General features: G+C 42.0%; 1 long non-coding RNA gene across 2 annotated transcripts in view; it reads right to left on the bottom strand.

Annotated features, from left to right (window-relative positions):
* The window catches only part of LOC139185159 (uncharacterized), a 121,271-nt gene that overhangs the window by 94,144 nt on the left and 4,538 nt on the right, over positions 1 to 22,589 (bottom strand). For both annotated transcript variants that reach the window (XR_011568686.1, XR_011568687.1), the window contains exon 2: positions 13,232 to 13,343. This is a non-coding gene — a long non-coding RNA (uncharacterized lncRNA). The remainder of the gene's footprint in view (positions 1 to 13,231; positions 13,344 to 22,589) is intronic.

Genomic DNA, 22,589 nt, shown 5'->3' with positions numbered 1-22,589 from the left:
AGGGTCCTATAAAGGATTATAAAATATGCAAAAAACAGTAATAATACATTAAAGAGAATGTGAGCACCTTTGTCATTCAAGATCCGGCTCTCAGCACTGACACAGCCTGACCCAGAACTTTAAACATCTGCCCTGATAACTAACACTGTTAGGGTCCCAGACCGACACCACTTGCATCTCTCACCCTAGGTCTTCAAAACACAGGGCAACTGCATGAAAACTAGACTTACTGTGGTGATCATTTTGCAATACATGAAAATATCAAATCATTATGTCACACACTTGAAATTAATATGCTACATGCCAATTATATATGGCAAATATATAGAAACAAAACAGAGAGTGACTGTACTTGAATGCCATGAAGGGTTAAGAATTTTTTTTGTGGGGGGGGTTAAGAATTTTAACACCTGTCCAACACTGGAAGCAGACACAGATTGTGAGGGTGGAAAAATCTGTGCTTAGGCAAAAAAAGATTAGCATGTCAGATCCTCTCTAAGGGTGCATGAATGCAGTGGGATGTGCATAATGAAGAACTATTGCCCAGTAGCACCAAGAGTCCTCTTTCTGGCTTCTCTTCATATTCCTGTTTGTAGTTTCATATGGACTTGTGAATTACGAAGGTATTCACAACAGGTGCATGTGACAATTGAAGAACAGTTTGCAATATTAAATAACTCACACTGCACTTTGCTGTTGTTGTTTAGTTATTAAGTCATGTCCAACTCTTTGTGACCCCATGGATTGCAGCACACCAGGCTTCCCTGTCTGTCACCATCTTCCAGAGCTTGCTTAAACTCATCAAGGCTGTATTAAGTCATCCATTAAGTCAGTGATGGCACCCAACCATCTTGTCCTCTGTTGTCCCCCTCTTCTTCCACCTTCAATCTTTCCCAGCATCAGGGTCTTTTCTAATGAGTCGGCTCTGCCCATCAGGTGGCCAAAGTATTGGAGCTTCAGCTTTAGCATCAGTCCTTCCAATGAATATTCAGGACTGATTTCCTTTAGGATTGACTGGTTGGATCTCCTTGCAGTCCAAGGGACTCTCAAGAGTCTTATCCAACACCACATTCAAAAGCATCAACTCTTCAGTGCTCAGCCTCCCTTATGGTCCAACTCTCATATCCATAACATAACTACTGGGAAAACCATAGCTTTGACTAGACATACCTTTGTTGGCAAAGAAATGTCTCTGCTTTTTAATACACTGTCTAGGTTTGCCAGAGATTTCTTTCCAGGAGCAAGCATCTTTTAATTTCATGACTGCAGTCACCATCTGCAGTGATTTTGGAGCCCAAGAAAATAAAGTCTCTCACTGTTTCCACTGTTTCCCCTGCTATTTGCTATGAAGTGATGGGACCAGATGCCATGATCTTTGTTTTTTGAATGTTGGGTTTTAAGCCAGCTTTTTCACTTTCCTCTTTCAACTTTATCAAGAGGCTCTTTAGTTCCTCTTCACTTTCTGCCATAAGGGTGGTGTCATCTGCATGACTGAGGTTATTGGTATTTCACCTGGCAATCTTGATTCCAGCTTGTGCTTCATCCAGCCCAGCGTTTCTCATGATGTACTCTGCATATAAGTTACATAAGCAGGGTATCAATATACAGCCTTGACGTACTCCTTTACCAATTTGGAACCTTGTTTAACTCAATGAAACTATGAGACATGCCATGTAGGGCCACCCAAGACAGACAAGTCATGGTGGAGAGTTCTGACAAAATGTGGTCCACTGGAGAGGGGAATGGTATACCACTTCAGCATTCTTGCCTTGAGAACTCCTTAAACAGTATGAAAAAGCAAAAAGATATGGCACATTACACTTAGATATATGCATATTATATATATCATGATGAAATATGATACTGAGCATATTAGCACTTGGATACTGAATGCTAGAAATGCAAATAGTTTTATTTTCCAAAACATCAAATGAGGTTTACTTCTCTTTGCAAAAATAAATTTAAAACATTAGCTTTATTTAAGTGATATTATTTTCTGTTTTTGAGAAAATATATGAAAAATAATTTATCTTTAGACTTTGAAGTTAATTTATCTTTTTATGAAAATATATTTAAATTTATATATCTTGAAAACAAGTACAATTTTAATCCTTTTGATAATCACTAGGAATCTAAATTATGTGAAAAACCACATAATTAGTGACTTTGGCTGAAGTTAAGTGAAGAGAAAAAATTTAATGGAATAAATATATGGTAATTTATGAATTATATATGTCTTCATTTTATTCGCCTGCAAATGTCACCACCTCATCAACAGAGATCTCAGACACATGCATTAATAATTAAATTCAGTCATCTTTAGTACTTTGTTGACTTTCAATCATTAAAAACAGAGCTTTACATGTATTTGGTATTATCATATGAAGGAATATTTATCAAGGTAGGAAGAGATTTTTAGGCAAGAGAATAAAGTTAATATGCTTGAATCAAGAAAAGAATGCACTACAAGTTCCATGAAAAATAGATTATGGAGAGAAGTTGGAAGCAGGGGGACCAAGGTGGAGTTTTGGAGAGTAATCTAGGGAAGACAGAGGGGCCCAGACATAGGCTGGCAGTGGGGACAGAGTGAAGTGACAGATTTGAGTGACCCTCTATCTTTCCAAGTTTCATTTGTAATTAAAGTACAATTTCTTAATGTGTGTATGTGTGTGTGGGCGTGTGTGCACAAGCATGCACGCACACATGGGCACATGCATGTGCCTGGCAAAGCTGTTCACTCGATTCAGAAATCTTTGCTATCGCACCCCAAACGGCCTGGCATCCAGGTGCATTTTGAAGCCCGGAGTGTAAGATGACACTACTTCCAGGGGTCAGCCATTCAACCATCAGCTCTGGTTTCTAGAAAACAATCTTCTATAACGAGTAGAAAGCTACTTCTATAAACCTCTACATGCTAGTCCGGTTCTATCTTCTGTAATAACAATTCTTTGCTTTGTTTAGTTGCTAAGTCAGGCCCAACTCTTTATGAGTCCATGGACTGTAACCTGCCAGGCTCCTCCGTCCTTGGGAGTTTTCAGTCAAGAATACTGGAGCGAGTTCCCATTTCCTCCTCTAGGGGATCTTCCCAACCCAGGGATCGAACTCATGTCTCCTGCTTGGTAGGTGGATTCTTTACCACTGAGTCACCTGAGTAAAAATTCTACCTGCTAGAAATTAAAACTGATAGCCTTTTGCACAATTTAGGTTGCTACTGTAGCCGCTTTCCAGGTTAAACCCTTCCAGTCTCTTATTTCTCTCAAATTATTTTCAGGGGCCTCCAGCCCACGCCAAGCACACCCACTTCCCTCTGCCAGCAGCAATACCTCGCCAGCAGCCAGTCACACAACCTTGGATACATTCTGGTTTTTCAGTGTCTCTCTTAACATGCAGCACCCGGAAATATTTCATAATTCACATTTTTCCCTATTCACACTGTCCTTTCTCATAATTAATATAGATGGCTAAGGTCTGAATGCAATTTTTCATCTCCAGGGCATATTTTTATGAGATTTACCACAGAGGTTTCATTTCTCTATTCAGGATATATGAAGATTTTTAATTTACTCCACCAACAGGGGATAGAAAGGGTGTCTTCTGGAATTACTATTTACACAGAGCTCCCTAAAGGAAGTTACTTGCCAACAATGAAGTAGTTGCTAACAATCTTCAGAAACTAGGAGTCTTGCAAATTGCCTTTTCTTTCCTTGCACTACTAAAGGTCCTGTTAAATTGTTTCAAAATATCCCAAGATGGAACTGCTTTCCTTGCTTCATTTTATTTCTTTTTCTAGGACTCCAGTGGGTAGGTCCTATTTGGGTTCTTACCCTGGCTCCATCATTCACCTGCTATATGACCCTGGGGGAATCTTCTCACCTCTTTGAGTCTCAGCTTCTCTTCTAAAACCATAAAGGAGTGGTCCTTACTTGGTAGGAAGCTTAAATGACATTAGACATGGAAATGCTTAGCCTTTTGCCTGGAACCGGTTTGGGATTGCCATATAAGGCTACCCAGTTATATTTGAATTTCCGATGAACAATGAATAACGTTTTAGAGTGTGTCCCGAATACGACATCATTGTCATTTTCCTCTTCTCTTCCTCCCTTCTCATCCTCTCCTCTCTTTGTTTTTCTTTCTCTTTTTCTCTCCTTTCTTTATTCTTTCTTCTTCCCCATTACCTAGTTCTAATCTTAAAAACATACCAGTGGTAACATGATTCCTCTACATTCTCAGTTTATTTTTTTAGAACAACTATTACCCATTATTAGCGGTATGTATAGTCCAGCAGCCTCAAAGGAAGTCAAGGATATGTAAGATGGTACCTAGATGTACATGTGGTACAGGGACTGGAGGGTTGTTTGCACTTTCTTTTTTTTTTTTTGGAAACTCTTGCTTCCTAACTGGAAATTTGAGTTTTCCCACTTGAACAGATCACCTCTGCCTCCTCAAGTCTCAACCAGAAATGGAAACTTTTGTCTCTACTATCAGCACACTTTAAAAAATTAAGATATTACAGAATATCTTCTTGTTTTTCCTGCCATCCTTCATCGTTTTAGTTTGCTTCTTCGTGCAGTTCTCAAACAAAATTATGAGGCATATTCAGAAGTACAAAAGGCATGCCTCTCCCCACCCAAACACACACACTCAACATTCTCCTGCTCTAACCATGAATAACTAAGTCCAATCACTCCAAACTCTGAGGGATCTGACCTATTCATAGGAACCCCAAGAATGATGATATAATTTTACAACTCTTTTTTCCAGACTTTAAATACACCTCCATGCATACAATATCATGAGAGTCCTGATAAATAATCAAGAATGCCTGCCCACATTCTAGTGAAACACATACACACTTTTCCTCTTGTCCTCTTTCAAACAGAAGGAAAAGGTAACCCAGGGTTTCACTATTATGAAAACATCGAAACTTTTTTCCATTCCCAGGATTCCCATTTTTTATCTGAGCATCCCATGACCCAAAGGGGATCCTGTTCATGCGTGTATATGGCAAACCACAAAATGCCAGCTGCAAGGAGGACCACACTTCCCTATACTAGTTCTCCTTCCATTACTCAAGAGACCAATAGCACTCTCCTTGAATGGAGAAAAAAATATTAAAATGCTTCATTTCTTTCCCAGGATATACAAATTAGTATCATTATTCTCTCAGAACAAAAACATGTCTAGATGGATTCAGGATATTCCATTTAAAATATCCATTACCCTCAAATCAAATTTCCACTGCCATTGAGTGGCAAGGGGCAATGCCCTGGGATCAGTGAGCTGCTAAGATTCCTTCTGCTGGAGTGTTTAATTTCATTTCACTTTCCACAAATAAGCATGCTTGGAGCCGCTGCCTTTCTTTCCTCGGGAGTAATCGAAAAATTTAATTCACATTAAGCCAGAGAGGATGGTGTTTTTCCCTAAGGTCACCCAAGGCAAACATTTTAAACCTCTAACAGCCCATCAGTCAGAGATGCATGTCTCATCCTTTCCTGATGAGATGCCTCCTGGAGCCAAACAAAGCCTTCACTCCAGCCCTGCTCCATCCTCTACCCACCATACTCAGCCCCTGAGCAAAAGGTCACCCAGAGAAGCGGGTGGGTACATCTCCAGATTCGATTCCCTCTGTGATTTTGAAGATGCCTACGGTATACCTCCCAGGAACCGCCCCCATTTGGAGACATGTGAGTTTCTAGGCATCATTTCTGCTTAGAAGATTAATATAAGTGGGGACCGAAAACCTCTTTGCTACTGCTATTTGAACTGCAAGCGGCTTACCCGAGAATGCATATTTCACTAGGGCTAGGCGATGCTTCAAATCTTATCATCCCTTCCTTAAAAACTAATAACACTTTGCACTTATATGGTGCCTTTCATCAGCCCCAGGTAACACACACAATGCTAGAGCTCAGAGATGAGTAAATCATTAATTGTTCGTAAGCCTCGCATAAGCATTTTCAGATCGCCATGCATAAGGATTCAATCAAGCACAATGACATCCATGCATATTTCTCTTTTCTTCAGGTATAAAATGTGTGCAGTGACTTATAAATGACAAATTTCTCATGAACACAATCAGAAGCATATCATCACCAAGATGACCCTAGTGCCACAAAGGTGGGAGATATTCTGCTCACGGATCACAGGACTCTTTATCAGAAAGACCAAGAAGTTCTAAGGAAGAAGGAAAGAGTAAGAAGCAGCTAAATATCCTTATTTAGAAAAACACCAAAAACACTAGATTTGTCCCCTCTGTCAGTCTAGCATAACATTTCTAAGGCACTTCTCCTTGTAAAGATAATACATTTCTTCTTTTTAAAGGACAGGTAATGGAATAAAACAGAGTGAGACCTTGTAAGAAGTCCACCTCATTACATTCCTGGATTTTTCTTTACTTCAATTATAGAGTTAGAACTCATGTAGCAGAGGGGAAGCATGTAGCCATAGGGGCTGACTCAGAGGATATCAGGGTGCAGGGGTGGGGGGTGGGGCGTCAGCCTAGACAGAGGGTGAAGAGACATTTGGAAAGGACAGGGGTGTGTCTGTTTCAGTGTGAGCCACAGTTATTTCCCCTGGTCTCAAGTCTCTGGCCTCGGTAGAAAAGATCTCAAAGAGGCATCAGTGAGCAGTGCTGTGAAGTGAGATATTATTAGTAATTCCCTGCCCAGAATTGAACCTGGGTAGCCTGGATGAAACCCAGAAATCCTAGCCACCAGATCAGCAAGGGTTAGAACGTATTTTCCCCTGGAATTTACCCCCAGTGAAAAATACATTTCTCATGTAGGCAAAAACTGTAAATGCAGGTACAAAGGTTATTGAGACACAGCACAACAAATGGGAGAGCACACAGAGAAACAGTTTGTTAAGATAGAAATAAGACAGAGATGCACACCCAGAGAGAAAGGGTGTGGGTGTCCCCACTAGTGAGGAGGAGTGCCGTAAAGAGGAGGTTAAAACATTTATACAGGGCAGTTCTTTCAGGTCTCTGTTTACCTCTGGCCAATTATTTCTTCTCCCATGCATGACCTACCCTAGGACCCTCCCTGACATGCATGTGCAACTTTTTTCCAAGACGGATTCCAGCCCAGAGGCCTATGGGACAGCTTAGCTTCACATATTATGGAGTAGCACCCCCTTCTTTTTGATCTCCAACGCACCTTTCCACACATGTGAAATGAAATGTCTACCTTGCCCTAAAGATGGGAAATATATGAGCTCTTGATTCTTTACTCAAACAAGGTTTAGTACCTCTCTGTTCTTGCCATGGGGCTTCCCAGGTAGAGCAGTGGTAAAGAATCTGCCTACCAATGCAGGAGACGCAAGAGACACAAGTTCTGTCCCTGGGTTGGAAAGATACCCTGCAGTAGTGTTATAGCCACGTGTTCTGGGAAACAAACTCACTCAGAAGGACAATGCAGATAGTGGAATGCAGTTTAGTACACTGGCGGCCCCAAGGCAGAGTCTCCTCTTAGCCAAGGACCCCGACCAGAGTTTTTGAGAACCTTATATACCCTAAGTGTATGTGCCCAAACCCACTTCCCCAAATTCCCTGAAACTAGTCTGAACAAAGGAAAAGAAAGATATAATCAAAGTTAACCCATGATTTATATACCTTAAGCCTAGGTAGTTAACAGTGGACAATTATCAATAAGCCTGTGGTCATACCCCAATAACCATAATAGAATTTATGATTCTATTCAGTTACACAGATAATTAGGGTATTCTTTTAAGTGATGGAGAGTTTAGGTATGAGCCGTGGGACTCTACCATCCGGGGGTCTGGTTTTCCAGTTGGTATGTCATTTCCATAGATACTGGGCATATAGCTCAAAGTCCACAGTCCAGCCCAAGACGGAGCTTGTTCGTCTGTTTCCTCCTTCAGTAGGAAGTGGCAACCCATTACAGTATTTGCCTGGAGAATTCCCTGGACAGAGGGGCCTGGCGAGCTACGGTTCACCGGGTGGCAAGGAGTCAGACACAACCGAGCACAAGCACACGTGCGGGCACGCACATTCCTGTCATGACTACTATCTTAAGGTTTTCATGCAAGACAACGCCTGGCTTTTCACCCTGTTTTAGTTGTTACTTCCATTTCGGAGAGCAAACAGGAGGCTAGTTATCAGTATCTAACCTGAAGCCCCATGTTTCAGGAAATGCAAATAGGAGGCTAGTTTTAAGTGTCTGGTTTGAAGCCCATTTTTTTCTCAATCCAAGAAAAGCAAATAGAAGGCCAGTGTAAGCGCCTCGCCTGAGGCCCATCTATCTCCTGCCTCGGTAAGACAAAGCTTCACATTCAAAAACCACCTCTGCCCAATTCAAGTCTGATAAGTTGGCTTTGACAGTCATCCTCCAGTTGAGCCTAGATTCACTCCTGCCCTTCCCAACTTTGGTAAGGATCACTGCTTCACGTCACATCAGTCCCGGGGTGCTGGGCCACCCCAACAACAGTAACATCATCACACACCCTCCACAGACCTTCCCACCCATCACAGAAACCCCAGATCTCTCCAAATCCCCTCCCACGGGCCTCCACAGGGCGTGGCCTTCCTGGTGCCCACCATCTCCCCAGCGGCTCCTAGCATGGGCCCCCTGGCAGCAGCAGTACCACCCCACAGTTACTCTGGGCCTCCCACCCACTGACACCTGCTTTCCCATCCTGCTGCAGCAGTCACTGTGGAGGGGGCAGTGGGTGAGCTTTCCTCTTACCCCAGGCGAATTCCATTATTGGACTGTAAGCACCCCGGCCCTGCATCCTTGACTTCTTGTTTATTACAGCCACCCTCCTACCATACCCTCTCCTCTTAGGATTCAGGGCTGTCAACTAACCTGAGCCTTAAACTCTCCAAATGAAGACCCTTTTTCCTGCCAATGACAGAAATCCACTTAATTTATTAAAAAAAAAATAGGCATTTGCCATGTTGTATATCATTTTTCATGTATGGTCTCACTGAACCCCAGGGCAGGGACACAGCAGAGCCTCAAGAATAGACCAAAAACCTGTGTCTGCTTCCCTGAGTCTCTCCTCTCCATGCTTTTAAATATATCCACCTCACTCTCTCACTGCAAGTCAGTTTTCTCCGCTTCCCACATCACCTACAGTCCCTGCTGAGGCTGAAATCTCTGAGTCCCTACTCCAAATTTTCAGGGAAGAAACCATGACCAACCCAGCTTCTTGTCTAAGGGGCCCAACCCTGGACAAATCAGCTGTGACCAGCAGATCAAGACCACTTCACAGGGACTTCCCTCATGGCCCAGTGGTTAAGAATCTGCCTTCTGATACAGGGGATATAGGTTCAATCCCTGACTGGGGAACGAGAGATCTCACATATCACAGGACAACTAAGCCTGTACCACAGCTACTGAGTCCACGTGCTCCAGAGCCCATGCTCTGTGACAAGAGAAGCCCGCACTCCCCAACAAAGACCCAGAAGAGCCAAAACAAAAAAAGACCACTTCATACATCCTGGTTGTTATGGGAATCAGCAAAGTAGAGTGATAGTTTCCAAAAAGAATCTGAAAAAGAAAATATATTGCATATATACTATAAAAGAATATATGACTGAATATATGTATCATAAAAGGATACACAACTGTATATATGTATGATGAATCATTCTGCTGTATACCAGAAAATAAGACAACACTGCAAATTAACCAGATTTCAATTTTTTAAAATGGATAAAAAAAAGGCTGCTTGCCACAAAAGTGGGTGAAGTATCTTTTAATACCTACTTTTTTTAAAAAAAAAGAGCAGAAACTAAGCAAACAGCTCTATCAGTGCATAAAACTCAGTTGGCCTCCAAGCAACCTTTTGTATTTCAGCTCTTCCTCCCTGCAGACAGAACTCCTTCCCCACACTATACACACCATGGCAGAGAGGCCATTGCAGGCAGGAGATGCAAGAGGCTTGATCCTAGAGACAAAGACTTCAACCACAGGGTCCAGTCACTTCTGCTTCGCCAGGGCATCCTTGTCCAATTTCCTAATCTGTCAGCTCCTCCTGTACCTCGTTGTTGTTGTTGTTTTAGTTGCTCAGTCATGTCCAACTCTTATGTGACCCCGTGGACTGAAGCCCACCAGGCTCCTCTGTCCATGGGATTCTCCAGGCAAGAATACTGGAGTGGGTTGCCATTCCTTCTCCAGGGGGTCTTTCTGACCCCCGGATTGAACCCTAGACTCCTCCATAGGCAGGTGGATTCCTTAACACTGAGCCACTGCAAAGTACTGCCACCCACCTCTGCTCCCCAGCCCCCGCCCGCCACACACACACCTAGAGGGCAGTTATTTCATGACAGGTTCACACCCTGCTGCACAGAGCACTTTGCAGACAGCCTGAGTTGCAGACAGTGCTTTGAGGTCAGGACATTCTGCTTCTGACATTGTTTCCATCACTTACCGGCTGAGGGCTATCAGGTTGGCTATCTATACTTTCTGAACCTCAGTTTCCTTATCTACAAATGGACACAATAAGGCCCATCTCAAAGAGTTGAAAGGAATTAACATATGACATGCAGTTACAAGAGTGCCTGGTGAACTTTAGGTGCTCAACAGAAGGTTCCTCTTATTATTATTTTTTTGTTAATATTAACCTTTAAAATAAAACCTACAAATGCCGTTTTAAATAGGCAAACCATCTTTAGGTTAATTTCATAACTACAGATGCTATGCTGCTGCTGCTGCTGCTGCTGCTGCTAAGTCGCTTCAGCCGTGTCCGACTCTGTGCGACCCCATAGAAGGCAGCCCACCAGGCTCCCCCGTCCCTGGGATTCTCCAGGCAAGAACACTGGAGTGGGTTGCCATTTCCTTCTCCAATGCGTGAGAGTGAAGTCGCTCAGTCGTGTCCGACTCCTCGCGACCCCATGGACTGCAGCCTACCAGGCTCCTCCGTCTATGGGATTTTCCAGGCAAGAGTACTGGAGTGGGGTGCCATCGCCTTCTCCGACAGATGCTATACCACGTTCCAAAGCATCGGATAGTGTATTCTAATAAAGGAAATGGTTAAGAAGCAAAACAAAAGTAGATGGTAATTTTAAGACCTTTTTCTTTGGTTTTTGTTCATATTTTCTGACATCTGTAGAACTCTCTTACTCAGAATTATAAGAATGAAATAATAAAAAGGGCACACAGCACTAAGCACTGCACTTAGGTGTAGAACATACTCAAGTGATGACTGTTGCTTTTATCAGCTAGCATGATTATGATTACTATCATTATTATTAGTCTAAAGGAGGAAAATGTTTAAACATTCGTTGACCAATCCATCAAGTTGATCATTTCATTGACTAGTATGCAAAGCTATGAAGCTTCCTTACTTGTTAAATCTGAAACTTAATGTATATGTGTGGTGTTAGACATTAATCAATATGGAAAGCTCAAAGTAACTTTTTAAAATATTTCTAATGGAAAGGGAATCACTGATTAACACAGCAAAGATAAGAGCAGTTGCCCAGGGAGGAGCAGCTTTTTGGGGGAGGGGTGCGGATATTGCTGGCTGTAGTTCCTACTAATTCCCACCCTGCTTTCTTGCTCAGAGAATTTTCTAAGCTTCTGTTGGAAATAAGTGCCTTAAAACCTCAAGGCAAAAATACATCTCTTCCCACCACACTTGAGCAGCCTATCTTGGGTGTCTGTGACCTAGATTCACCATAACATGAGAGCCAAGAGGGAATGTCAGCTTTTAAAACCTGGGCCACTTGCCACCACTCTGGGCTTCAACCTGGATCCCTAGGCTGATTTGGAAAGAGTTCGAAGGTGATCCCCTGGGAAGGGGTTCCAGTTTAATAAAAAGGTGGGAACATGACAAGAGGGGAAGAGGAAAAGAAGGCACTCCATACGGACCCTACTGCAAAAATAATCTCCTTTGCATAGAAAATCCACAAGCCAGCGGCAGTCATTGCACTTCTTGGCCACAGCCTGCAAAATATATCTTCTTCGGGCAGGCATGAGAGAAACACTGCCTCACGGTGCGGGTAGATTCGCTCTCTGTGTTAGATATTGATTTTTCCTTCAGCGGAATAGCGAAGGCATGAGAGCATGAAGGAAACAGAGGTGGGTTCCCTTCCCCCATCCCAGGCTCCAAGTGATGAGTCAAAGCAACTGTGAGCCACTCCTTATCTTTCACGTTCGAGTAGCAATTGAGCCCAGGACTCACCTCTGATTAGAGATAGCTGTGCCAACGAGTGTGCTATGAGGTTCTCAAAGAAACAGTCCTTCCCCTTCTCTTATCACTCTATCCCCAGTCGCATACTGTCTATTTAGGCTGTTGATCACCATATTAAAACCATTACCATACAGTTTTAATATCAGTGAAAGCACAGTTGTATCTGGATGCGATTTTTGTTCCCAAGCAGAAAATTGTTGTCTTCTTAGTTTCCTTAAGTTTCTCAAGAATTCGGCAAATTGTTGAGCACATTTATTAAAAGACTTTTTTCCTATCAGAGAAAGTCATGTATACTAAGCAAAGGTTTGGGCTGGGCAATCCAGTGCTTCTGTCTCTTCGATGGGGAGAAATTGCTTCTGTATAAGAATACCCACCTGGTTTCAAACCTCAGCCGCTGGCAAATATGTCAAAGAGACATTTCTTGTTTCTTTGATAGATTGGCCCAGGGCTGAAATTTAATCTAATGTGCCCAAAGTGGTAGGTGGGAGGAGTGGGGAAGGAGACAAAAACACTAAACCTACTCAGATGTTTACAGTAGTTTGAACCCAATGTGGTTATTGGTTAGCCTGATAAGCAATAAAAGTAAACATTGTAAAATGAAACGATTAAGAACCCTCATAAGCCTCTACATTTGTCTTTTTTAGTGATAAAATATTCATACCAAAAGTAAGATGTAAACATCCATGCCAAAAAATGAATCTGGACACAGACCTTAAACCATTCACAAAAATTAACTCAAAAAAAAAATATAGACCTAAATGTAAAACACAAAACTATAAGATTCCTAGGGACCTTGGGTATGGCAATGACTTTTTAGATACAACACCAAAAGCACAATCCATGCAAGAAATAATTGATAAGCTAGACTTTATTAAAATTAAAGACTTCTGCTCTGAAAAAGACACTGTCAAGAGAATGAGAAGACAAGCCACAGACTGAGAGAAATATTTGCAAAAGATATACCTGATAAAAAGGACTGTTATCCAAAATGTAAAAAGAACTCTTAATGCTCAACAATAAGAAAACAAACAATCCAGCTAAAATAGGCAAAAGTCCTGAATACACATCTCACCAAAGAAGATCAGATCAAATCAGATCAGTCGCTGAGTTGTGTCCGACTCTTTGCGACCCCATGAATCGCAGCACGCCAGGCCTCCCTGTCCATCACCAACTCCCGGAGTTCACTGAGAAGATACACAGATACAAATAAGCATGAAAAGGTGTTCCACACCACACGTCATTAGGGAAATGCAAATTAAAACAACAGCAAGATACCACTACACACTAAAATCCAGAACACTGACAATACTAAATACCGGCAAGAATGTAGATCAACAGGAACTCTCTCTCATTCACTGCTTGTGGGAATACAGTAGGTACAACCACTTTGGCAGACACTTTAGCAGTTTCTTAGAAAACTAAGCATATTTTTAGCATATGATGCAGCAATGATGCTTCTTGGTATTTACCTAAATGAGCTGAAATTTTATGTGCACATAATTGTTTATAGCAGCTTTATTCATGATTGCCAAAATTTGGAAGCAACCAAGAGGTCTCTCAGTAGGCGACTGGATAAACAAACTGTGGTACATCTAGACAATGTTATATTACTCAGCATTGAAAAGAAATGAGCTACCAAAATATAAAAATACATGGAGGAAACCTAAATGCATATTCCAGTTGTCATGTATGGATGTAAGAGTTGGACAATAAAGCTGAGTGCCAAAGAATTGATGCTTTTGAACTATGGTATTGGAGAAGACTCTTGAGAGTCCCTTGGGCTGCAAGGAGATCAAACTGTCAATCCTAAAGGAAACTAGTCCTGAAAATTCATTGGAAGGACTGATGCCGAAGCTGAAAATCCAATACTTTGGCCACATGATGCAAAGAACTGACTCATTGGATAAGACCCTGGTGTTGGGAAAGATTGAAGGCAGAAGGAGAAGGGAGGACAGAGGATGAGATGGTTGGATGGCATCACTGACTCAATGGACATGAGGTTGAGCAAGCACCAGGAGTTGGTGATAGACAGGGAAGCCTGGCATGCTGCAGTCCATGGGGTTGCAGAGAGTCAGACATGACGCAGCGACTGAACTGAAGTGAGAGAGGCCAATCTGAAATGGCTGTATGTTGTATGATTCCAACTATACAGCTTTCTTGGAAAGCTAAAACTATGGAAACTATAAAAAAGATTAGGGATTATGGTGAAAGGAGGGATGAATAGACAGAGCACAGAAGACTTCTGGAGCAATGAAACTATCGTGTATAACTCTATAAAAGTGGATACATGTCATCATATTTGTCCAAACTCCTAGAATGCAAAAGTCTGAGTGAACCCTAGGATTACCTATGGACTCTGGGTGATAATGATGTGTCCATGTACCTCTGTGGTTATAAATGTACCATTCTGTATGGGATGTCATAGCAGGGGAGGCTGTGTGTACCCTGCCATCCCCACTTCAGTACACATAACTCTGCTTCAGGTCCAAGAGCCCTGGGAAGGATGCACCTTCTCTCTCTCAGGTCCTCATTAACAATAAAGAGACAATAATTCCCACCCTATCTACTGTCCACCCTTCCTCTACAGGCATTTTGAAAAGATAAGTTATCGAATACAATCAGTCACCTTGTATATTATAAAAGTGCATTTATGTAAACCCATCTGTGAAATCCTTCTCCCTAAGAACTTAGCCTTACATTCCAAATCAGATTGCTTTGTGTGAAGCTCATTCTCTGATGCCTCTTTCTTGCTAATAGTGCATAATCCCATGTTTTATCTTCCAAACTGCTTTCTCATGTGTGCCACCACGGCCAGTACTTCAGGCTGTTGATGTTGTTGCTGTTGTTATAAATTGATAACAATTACTGAGCCCTTGTTACCTGGCAAGCACTATGCAACACAGTTACATACATTATCCCGTAAGTCCTATAGCCCCATCACAACAATGTTCAGTATCTCCATTTTTCAGTTGCAGAAACTGAACTTCCAAAATGTTAATGAAAACGCCGAAGGTCCTAAATGCTGAGTAAATGCAGCATCCAGAATTTTACACCCGTTTGGCTAAATTCCCCAATTATTAGGCTATACTTGAATCAAACGGAGAATCACTGACTTCAGAATTGCCCAAGGAGAATGTCACTTCATTGGCTAAACCCTAAAAGCCTGTGGTAGGTTTTCCTTTTTCCTACAGTTGCCTAAAGTCTCCCTGCTTAGAAATGCATAGAACATGGAGGCAGAGAGGCAAAATGTTTCAAAGAACCCTCAGATGTGCTATGTATCTTTCTGACAGTGCAATTTTTACTTTTAAGAAGATAACAAGGACACCTTCATCTAAAACTTCCTCCAGTGCTCAGATTTCTGTGCATGTGTATACGTCTGAGTGTGGTTTGCATGCACACAAGGTGAAATACAATTCCCAAATTTTTATCTGCAAAGAGCTGCCATTTAATGCAAGCTGACAGGATAAGGAAGGAGGCATAATCACCAGCTATCTGTGCATTTTTGTAACCACCTAAACAGGGTTATCATCAGAAGTGAGATTAATCCTGGCACCCAAATGCTACTGAGGGACTTTTCCTTCCTCAGGAGATTACCTTAAAATCAGGACCCTGTCCAATGTCAGATAGAACTCTTCTCCCCACCCCGGGAATATTAGAAAACCATTGCAGTGTGGAGCCTCGATTTGATAAAATGCAGTGCCCCTCTATTCCCAGCCCTCTTTTTGAAAACTGGCATTTGTCTTCTGATTTTCTTTCCCTTTCAATTTGTCTTCCTGTCAAAGGGATCACTCCCCGCTCCCCTACTCCACAGCATCACCTGACTGAATTCCACTCAGGGCTCCTCGTGGTCTCGTTCTCCAAGCCGACTTGAGGGAGCCCTTTTGCCTGCTTCATAACATCCATCTCTTTGGGCAACTGAAATTGTGCTGCAAAATGTGTGCTACTTCTTGGGACCTCATTAACACCAGCTCTGAGGGAACGGGCCTCAACAGAGGAGACATTAAGCATCTAAACAGCACACTGAGACAGCAAAGACTTCAAGAGCATGGCAGACAAGTGATAGAAATCAAGGAACTGATAGAAAAAGCTGGGCGGTACACAAAGGGCCAAGGCAAGCTTTTCAATTTACATTTCATGTTGATATTACATTTCTTTCCACACAGCAAGGATAGGTCCCAAAAATAGAGATGGTAGAGAGTTTGTGTGCCTCCCGGGGTCCCTGGATTCAGCTGAACTGAAGCCAGAAACAATATCATAAAACTAATTTAGCCATCATACCAATAGGGCTCCTCATCCATGAGACAGACTGGATAATTATATGTTTACTACAATTTCTGACACTTGGCTAGTTTCAGAAAATGGCACTTCTAAATATACATTGCTTTCTCACAGCTACCTGTCTACCTCATTTGTTTCCTTCAAACAAAAGAAAATGAACAGGAAGTTAATTGTGATAATAGAAAATCCAAGTCATTTTATCAGAACAATCTAAATTAATTAATGGACCCCAAAGAAAAAAGGAATATGAGCTTAGGCAAACTCTGAGAGATAGTGAGAGATAAGGAGGCCTGGCATGCTGCAGTCCATGGGGCTGCAAAGAGTCAGACACAACTTAGTGACTGAGCAACAACAACAAATTCTTGGTGATCAAGGACACAAGGTGAGCAAACCACAGGTTCCTTTTTAAAAAAAAAAAAAAAATTATTTATTTTACTGTGCCAGATCTTAGTTGCAGCATGTGGGATCTAGTTCCCCGACCAGGGATCAAACCTGGGTCCCCTGCATTGGGAGTGCAGAGTCTTAGCCACTGGATCACCAGAAAAATCCAAGTCGTAGGTTCTTAAAGTCCATGCCAAGGGTACCATCTCAGGACAATTGCTTTACCTTGGACTTTATCTGTAAGTGAGGAGGTTGGATTAAATATCTTCTACAGTTTTACCCTGTGTGGTCACTGATGCTGTTTCAGCTTCTACCATATCCCATTCAATTGTTAGCATTTCTCTCTTGTCTGTTGTTAAGACAGAAAGATTTCCCCAGCCTCTTATGCTGTCTGTCCATTGGCTCCCCTGAGTCCTCATGGAGAATACCCAATTTTCTCAAGTGTCTTCCAAAATAAATTTTGGTTCACACATCTATTCACACACATTACAAACAATTAACAGTGAAATCAAAAGTTCTCATTTGGCAGAACAGCTGATGTGGCTAAAAGCAAGGCTGAACCTTCGATATCAAAGTCTCTGGCCACCCTGGAACGGGTTCCTTCCCACTGGGAGATGCATGCTCAGCAGAATCTGCCCCACTTTCTACCTAAACCAAAAGTGGGCTGTATAAGACCACAAAGGAAGAACCGCCACCAGGAGACACTTTTCCTCTCCAATGACCTGAGTAGGGAAAAAAAAAAAAAAAAGATGTGCGATCAAATACTAAGAGTTCATATAGCAACCACTGCACTAAAGATTTAATTCCTTGGTTCATGAATTCATTATAGAAACTCTATGAGGAAGGGACTATTAGTAGCCCCATTTTATAGATGGGAAAACCAGGATTTAGAGAAGTTAAACAAATGCCTGAAACCAAACAGTTGGTAAATGAAGGAGGTAGAATTTGAACTGAGACATTCAAGTTTTAGAACCTGTCCACTCATCACTACACGACATTGGCTGTTGTGAAGATGCATCATTATACTCTTAGGAAACACTGATGAAAGCTGCACTCTAATGTGGAAAGCTCTCCTGAGTTCTTAAGACAGGTATCCATCTGGAGTGTGAAGATGGATGTTCAGGCATCTGTCTATTAATAACTACAGATGTTAATTAGGGGCCTAATAGCAATGAGCACACCGAGACAAGCAGAGGCTGAATGGCTCTGGGTTCCAGGCTAAAAGAGGGCTATGGAGGAGGAGAGTTACTTGAGAAATGCGATTTAGGAGAATAAGGATCTAGGACAATGGAACCAGCCTACAGTGGTGTAGTCATACAGATTTGAATTCAAATGCTGGATCATCCACAGGGTAGCTATACATGCTCAGTGTTTTGGTTTTATTGCTATGTCACATACCACCCTGAAACTCAGTACCTTAGTACAACAAGGTTTATTTTGCCTTAAGTCCACAACTGGGACAGGACTTGGCAGGGTCAGCTTATCTCTGCTCCGATAGACATAAGCAGGGGTGGCTTGAGGCTTGGAGAATGGGTGGAATCATTAGAAGGCTTGGCAACTGGTGCTAGCTGTTGGCTGGGACCTTAGCCAAGGCTGTCTGCTGGAACATCTACATGTGGCCTCTCCACGTGGCCTGAGCTTTCTCACAACATGATAGCTGGGTTCTGATGATGAGCATTCCTGAAGAGAAACAAAGAGCTAGACAGAAAAACACCCCTTTCATTGACCCAACCTGAGAAGTCATGCAAAATCTTTACAACATTCTACTTCTTGAGGCAATCACAAAGGCCCACAGGTTTAAAGGGCAGAGAAAAAGGACTTCACCTCTGGATGGCATAGTGGCAAGATTCTCGGCAAGGCATTTCTGGACAAGGAAATACTGCTGTAGCCATATTATGAAACTATAATCTGCCATATTAGGTCAAGTTACTGATTCTTTTGAACCTCAGTTTCTTTACCTGCGAACTTAGGATAATAACACTTTAAAGAGTTCTCAAAACAGTTAGGGACACTATATGTTACGTGTATACATGCAGTAGATGCTCAGTACCAGTTCTCAGTACGGGCTGGGGGTAAGATGTAGAGAAGCAGAAATGGAGACAGTCAATTCCTCCCACATTATTACATCTACGTTATGCCATTTAGACTGAGTGTAAACAGCAAGTAACTAAAAATGGTTAGTTAAATTCTGAGGCTTAGAAGGAATCTTAATCTCATTTTCAAGTGTTTACTTATGAGCGGAAAAAAGCTCTTTACAAAAGCTCCAACAGAAAGACTAGCGGCTGGGGCTATTCCCAGAATCCAACATGCTCTCTAAATAAGTCTGAGCCTAGGCTATTCACTATGCTTCACAGCAAACCAGCTTAAAACATTTAAAACACAAAAATCTGATGTGACAAAGCTAATCCAGATTCACAAATTTCACATGAGAAAATCCATTGATTTTAAAGACAAATGTAGGGGCTTATGGAATGAGTCGCCAGTCCAGGTTCGATGCACAATACTGGATGCTTGGGGCTGGTGCACTGGGACGACCCAGAGGGATGGTATGGGGAGGGAGGAGGGAGGAGGGTTCAGGATGGGGAACACATGTATACCTGTGGCGGATTCATTTCAATGTTTGGCAAAACCAATACAATATTGTAAAGTTTAAAAATAAAATACAATTTAAAAAAAAAAAAGAAGGGGAAAAAAACTAATTTCTAAGTAGTGAGGACACAAAATAAAAATGTTATACTATTGTAGACATTGTCATGATATATGTAAACTAACCACAAGTATCTATGGATAACTATTATAATAAATAGCAATATAAGCACAAAAAAAAAAAAAGGAAAATGAAATCAAATATAAAGAGAAGGAATGAAAAAAAAAAAAAAGAATCCACCTGCAGTGCAGGAGACACAGGAGACGTGGGTTCCATCCCTGGGTCAGAAAGGTCCTTTGGAGGAGGGCATGGCAACCCACTCCAGTATTCTTGCCTGGGAAATCCATGGACAGAGGAGTCTAGTGAGCTACAGTCCATGGGGTTGCAAACAATCAGAGATGACCGAGTGACTAAACACACACACACACACACACACACACACACACACACACACACCATAATCTTTGGGGGGGTCACCTGAGTTACCCGGAAGGTGCAAATGAAATCTAAGCAGATGAGGTCTTCTGCATAAGACAGTGGGTGTGACAAATCAGCCCTTCAGTGAAATCACCTCATCTCTAACTCAAGAGAGAGCTGAAGTTCCATGCGAGGCTCCCTCTGATGTAGCAGGAGTTTTCTCTCAGAGTCCAAGGAATGAGAAAGAAAAGCAAAACAAATGGGTGAGCATGCACTCTATCTCAAGACAGTATTCATGAGGAGACCCCCACAAAGAAGCTCTTCAAAGGGGAGAGATGAAAAGGGGTCCGGCTTTGTGCTGGCATTTGAGCTGGCATTTGCAGCATTGCCGTGTGACTGGGAGCAGGGCATGAGAAGCCCTTTGATTGCCAAAGAACAGTTGCACCTCTGTCGGCGTGGTCCTCGTGACTCACACGGCTTAGCAGCAAAGGAGGGATAAGAGCAGATGAGTGGGGGAAGATCACAGCAGAGGGAAAGTTACTTGAATACAAACCAAAAAGAGAGGGGGAAAAAAGAAAAGGAGGGGGAGCGTGAGGAAAAAGGAAAAGAAAAAAAGTGTTTGGTGTACTCTGGCAGAGCACCTGTTGTCTACGGGCAAAAGCACATCTAGGAGGGGATGAATGGTTCCTTCTTCATCATGAAACTGAACAGCATTGCCCAGAACAGGTCTTAATGGCAGCAAACACCTTCCTTCTCTGCCAGTTTCATGCAGTGGAAGCTGGACCTACATTGGAGAGTATGGGAAACTCATGTATTTTTCTTTAAAACATGAATACTTTAATAGCGATTAGAGTGTACCAGGAATTCTGCTGACCCCTTTACAAATATTAACTCATTTAATCCTCTTGGCAGTCTAAGGCGCCAATAAGGAAACTGACACCCTTGTCTCTTTCAGTTAACCATCATAGTTGTCATCATTTCCATCCATCCCACCACATTAGTGACTATTAATTTTTAGCCCTTGCTATCAGGTGTTTCTTACATCATTTTACATACCTCATCGTTTCAGTCCTTTTCAACAGCCCTATACTGTGGGCACTATTTTTATTTCCATTTTTCAGTGAAATGTAAATATTAAGATTTTACGATAACTGAGAAATGTTCACACGTACATAGAATAATAAGATTAATGGGCAGCAAGTCTGAGGAAAGAACCCAGTTCCATCTATCCTTAAAAAAAGTGCCCAAACCACCATCACTTGCAGCCAGGAACCCATGAGGCAATAAATACCCCTTGCCATGTCTCACACATTAGGTGCTGTGAGACACTCTGGTCTCAAGGAATTCAGTCAGAGCCATAAAGTTCCTGCTATTTCCACTATCCAGTGGGTGGGCTCTGAGTCATAGAACATCAGAGTTTCCCCTCTCTACCCCCATGATACCCACAAAGAAACCAGAGTCCCCAGCATCAAATAAACTCAAATCTCATGACTTCAATCTATCACCTCCTTCAAGAAACTCCTGGCTCAGAACAATGGATCTATACTTATCAAGTCAATTTTTTGCCAGATATTTTCATTTTAACCAGATGACAAAGCAAATGGCATGGGTCTGGAACATGAATTTATCCGCTTTCACTGTTAACTTGTCTAGGGACCTTCTTCTGCCCCATTTGCTGGATGCTGCAGAAAGACAGTCTTATCCTATCTTCTGTGGATAAAGCTCCCATGCTGTAATGACTATTGCATACTTCAGAAATGTACTTAATGTCATTAGAATGAATTCAGAATTATCAGGAAAGTATACAAACATTGAAAATGTTTGTCAATTACTTTGTTTACAGATACCAGATAACCACAAACCAAATCTAAGAAGTATGCTGAAATATTTTAGTAGTCATCCCAATTTGAGCACAATCAATCGACTAGGTCCTGTGCAGTTTTATTCATTTGTTTATTGAAAACAAAATGTTTACTTCATATTACTGATACCCTGTGTAGTGACAGGCGATGAGAGACACACAAGGACAAGACAAATATCTCCCCCCTAAGGAGCTCCCTACATCACAGAGGGAGCAGGCATGTCTACAAAGAAAATTCAACAGAGCAGCCTTACAGCAAGTTAATCGAAGACCTTTATGTATAGAAATTCTAAGAACAGGGCCGTGAACAAAGATAGAGTTCAAAGATCCCTTTATAATTCCATCAGTTGGATAATAATCAAATGACCATTTACCAAAATGATTTGAAACCGCAGAATCCCCTGATCTGCCTTCAGAATTAATACTCAGATAATGAATGCCTAGTTCCTTCAGATGTTTAATTACTGAAGGGCCTTACTTTCTAAAAGAGAGGCTATATAAACTTGGGAAGTGACAGGGAATATTAATGAGATATGATCTTGAGAGGTCATCTCATTCCGACTCCTTCTTCAGGCAAGACTCATACTTAAAAACCTCAGGGAGAGAAGCTTGACAACCTTCTTTATTGACAGTTTTGACAACCCTCAGATAGGTCTGCAGTGGTAGCTCTTAGAGTAGGTCCTTCCATCATGGCCTCTAAGGTCCCTCCTGGAAACTTGACAAAAGAAAGGCCTGTATTTATTCTGCATCTGGGACATATGTTCTTGGTCCCCCTCCAGTCCAGAGGATTATCTGACTCTCAACTGGAAGGACTGGGGATTGTGGGGCCAAAGCCAGAGGTGAGGG

Source organism: Bos indicus, chromosome 10 (assembly GCF_029378745.1).
Source record: "Bos indicus isolate NIAB-ARS_2022 breed Sahiwal x Tharparkar chromosome 10, NIAB-ARS_B.indTharparkar_mat_pri_1.0, whole genome shotgun sequence".
NCBI lineage: Eukaryota > Metazoa > Chordata > Mammalia > Artiodactyla > Bovidae > Bos > Bos indicus.
This window is presented reverse-complemented; position numbering and strand designations above follow the sequence as displayed.